The sequence below is a fragment of the Pinus tabuliformis genome, chromosome 7 (genome assembly GCF_031772625.1).
Source record: "Pinus tabuliformis cultivar Carrire ecotype Pingquan chromosome 7, CPIR1, whole genome shotgun sequence".
Taxonomy (NCBI): Eukaryota; Viridiplantae; Streptophyta; class Pinopsida; order Pinales; family Pinaceae; genus Pinus; species Pinus tabuliformis.
In genome coordinates this window covers 518,779,191-518,783,231 of record NC_142293.1, presented here as the reverse complement: position 1 = coordinate 518,783,231, position 4,041 = coordinate 518,779,191, and the positions used below count along the sequence as shown (strand labels likewise).

At 36.1% G+C, this 4,041-nt stretch overlaps 1 pseudogene; it reads right to left on the bottom strand.

Moving 5' to 3' along the window:
- Positions 1–415: 415 nt before the first annotated feature.
- Positions 416–2,314, bottom strand: LOC149248344 (potassium channel KOR1 pseudogene; annotated as a pseudogene).
- Between the last annotated feature and the right edge of the window lie 1,727 nt (positions 2,315–4,041).

Sequence of the window (4,041 nt, the reverse complement as noted above, 5' to 3'; positions counted from 1 at the left end):
ACGACTTCGGCGGCCGCGGGTTCAACCCAGACGCACTCCTTTAACGAATAAGCACAGGTTCCCAATTGACAGGCTCCCAATTGAGGACTTCATTGAATCCAACACACTGTAGTAAACATTTTATTCATTCAAACCATACAGTGCACTTAAACTATGAAGGTGAAGTTGCAAACGTGTATTGAGTTGCAATTTGATTAATGAGTAGCCTGGTTCCAATCCAAAAGAAAATCAAGAAACCACATAAAAAGAAAAACAAAGAGACCACATATAAACAAAAATAAGGAAAATATTATATGCAAAGTTCTGGGTACCTTTCTATATTTTTGTTCTGAATAAACATTTTATCCAAATACAATCAAGTAGACAATACATTTCAATCTTGATGAATTTTTTGTACTTTATAAGCTCGGTGAAATTACATCTGTCTGTGTATCTCTATCTGTACTTGGTTGCTACTCTCGCCAACATGAAAAATATAAAGATTTTGATTGTTCTGAATTAAGTCTACATGCAAAATTTGTTCCTCATCTTCCGTTAAAACAGTGGTACCAACAGAACCAAAGTGCTTTGCTGTTTTTCGAAGCAAGCCTTCAATTGTCTGAGGAACCCACATGACAAGGCCATCTCTTCTACTCTCTATGGGAGTCCATGGGTGAAAAGGAAACACTCTGCATATTTTGGGCTCATATATCTCTCTTCCTGAATCTTTAAAAGAAGAGCCATTTTCTTGATTGTTAACTCTCAAGGCTAATTCAGCTTCTTCTTTTCCAAAAAGGAGACCGAACTCGGATTCTAGCAGTTTACTTCTCAAATCGGTATCCTTTCCCTCAAGCAGATTAGTGAGGATCTGCATTCCATCCTTGAAATAAATTTGTGTGATGTTTACAAAAGTCTGTTTATCTAGTGTAAGCAGTTTGCAGTGATGACGGACACGAACATTATATTTCTCAACTATGTTACCCAACACAACCATCTCACCTAATATACTATAGGGCTCAATTTGTGCAGTTGTCTCCTCATACCCATCCTCTCCAACAATTACGGTTTCCACAGACCCACGAGAAACAATGTAGAGCTGATCTACTACACTTCCTCGTTCAATTACCACCTCCCCAGCAAAAAAGAACTCTTCTTTCATTCTCGTCGCAATCCCGCTTAAAAATTCTTGGCTGCAATTATTGAAGAGAGTAACGTTTGCAATTTCTGAAGTACGTAAAGACTCTGCAATTTTAGCCCTGATAAAAACGGGAATATCATCTAACACTTTGGGTTCATAATAGCTACTCTCGTAGCCGAACCTAACAAGACCTTTGATTTCAGCCTTTATATGCTTCGCCACTTTATGTCTTTTCATATATTTAATCAGATTAGTCATTTTATCACTAAATCTTTCTCTCCTGGATCCCTTAACGATGTGCGTAGTCAAGTTACCGATCACATAGGCCCCGACAATCATACTAAAAGAGATATATATCATTACAAATATCATTTCCCTGTGATTCACTGCATGCACATCTCCATATCCTACGGTGGACATGGTAGTTATTGTAAAATACAGAGAGGTTATATATAATTTTGACAGGCTTATCTCCCTAAAATGAGTATAATGGTAATCTCCCAAACTTAAACTTCCAACCCATGTAGACCCTTCATTTTCCTCTGGAATAGTTGTGGCCAGATAATAAAAGATGCAAGCAGCGATATGTGTGCAATACAGCTGCACAGAGATAAGTTTCAAAATCCTTGTGAACAGATAGTTTATACGGATATTTTTTTCTATTTTCTTGAAAAATTCCATCAATTTCTGTGCTCGATACAACTGGATCCACAACAGATACCTCACCTCTTCTTTTCTGCCTAATTTTTTGTAAATAATATCCCATGGCAAGCAACAAAGAACATCCGGAACTAAACTTGTTTTTACATAACGAACAATAATTTTCCGGCAATCATACACCATCTTGTAAGTATCTGAATCTCTGTAGGAAAGAAAGCACTGAAAAGGGATGTCTATCCAGAAAGTTGTTTGTGCCAATATGTCCAGCTCCGACAGATGCTTGGGCAGGCCGCGGAAAAAACCGAATTGCAAGGGAGTAAAATAGCAAGAATAAAACGTTGAAACCAGAATAACCCACGACCAACATCTATGCACTGAACCATCCCGTTCTATTAAACATCTGTTCGTAGAGCTGTTACAAAAACTCAGTCTGCTTTCGTGACTTCGGCCTCCGCTCTCCTGACGTCGGCGGGCGCGGGTTCGATCCAGACCCACTCCTCTAACAACAGAGCACAACCTCCCAATTGACGACCTCATTGAGATTTTGGATAACAACACTGTGGGATGAATAGGTCAAAACTGATATCAATTTAACTAGACCTGTGTGGTGTTTCATCCAATATTGGCGAAAACTAATAAGCGACCAACTACCATCACGCCTTCACTCCCCGTACCCGCCATACGCTTTACATTAACAGACTGCTTACAACACACTGATTCTATAACTGATTCTATTAGCTACCACGATGATCTTGTCGGGCCAGGCTGAATGAAACTGGCCAACCCTACTGCTCTTTTCGCCACATCGGCACAAAACCGCCATCCACTCCTCACAATCGGTGGCAAGGACAATGATCTCTATCCCACATCTCTTTTCCTCTAACTGCCTTAGTGGACCGGTGTAGTTGAGTTGTTGGGCTTGTATCTGGGCAACCCTTGTCCCGATTGCAGGTTATCAGAACCTGCTTACATGGTTGTTCTGGCCCAACTCTCCATTTCCGTTTGCTTAACGAACATTGACGGAGATATGCATTAATTATTAAAAAAAACTATGCGAACCGGATGATGCATACATGGAGCATACAACCGCCCCAGTTTTCTGATGACCATTAACATAAATATTTTTAAAGCATCTGACGATGACCATCACATGGTCATCCATGGACCATTCGTCATGAATTTTCTTTTTAAGACTCAGTCCGGCGCGCCCGGCAATGTGAAATTTAAATTTTGAATTTTGAACTCTACCTAGCCACGCCCGCGAATACCCAAAAGACCTTGAGACCGTCCGTTTTGGAGTGTTTCTTCAATTTTATTTTAAAATCTGGTGAGATTTTTTACAATGGTAATTGTGAGTTTTGTAACTTGCATAATCTTAATCTTTTAATCTTTTAGGGATTTTGGAGGGATATAATTTATTTAAAACCGCGAATACCCAAAAGACCTTGAGACCACCCGTTTTGGAGTGTTTCTTCAATTTTATTTTAAAATCTGGTGAGATTTTTTACAATGGTAATTGTGAGTTTTGTAACTTGCATAATCTTAATCTTTTAAGGGATATAATTTATTTATATGTTTTAAAATACATTTTAAAGGGTGAAAACTAATTATTTTGAAAAACAATTCATTACTAAGTTTTAATTAAAAAATAAAAAGATATAATGGTGAATGGTTTTTTTTGTTATTTTCATATATTTTTATATAAATTTTATTTAAAATTTTGTATAATTTAACTATTTGAAATAATATTGATATGATTAATGATACATATTCAAAAATATGCAAAAGAATTTTCTTTTTAAGACCCAGTCCCGCGCGCCCGGCAATGTGAAATTTAAATTTTGAATTTTGAACTCTACCTAACCACGCCCCCGGATACCCAAAAGACCTTGAGACCGTCCGTTTTGGAGTGTTTCTTCAATTTTATTTTAAAATCTGGTGAGATTTTTTACAATAGTAATTGTGAGTTTTGTAACTTGCATAATCTTAATCTTTTAATCTTTTAGGGATTTTGGAGGGAGATAATTTATTTATACCTTTTAAAAGGTGAAAACTAATTATTTTGAAAAACAATTCATTACTAAGTTTTAATTAAAAAATAAAAAGATATAATGGTGGACCGTTTTTTTTGTTATTTTCATATATTTTTATATAATTTTTATTTAAAATTTTGTATAATTTAACTATTTGAAATAATATTGATATGATTAATGATGTGTATTCAAAAAGATATGATTAATGATGTGTATTAAAAAATATGCAAA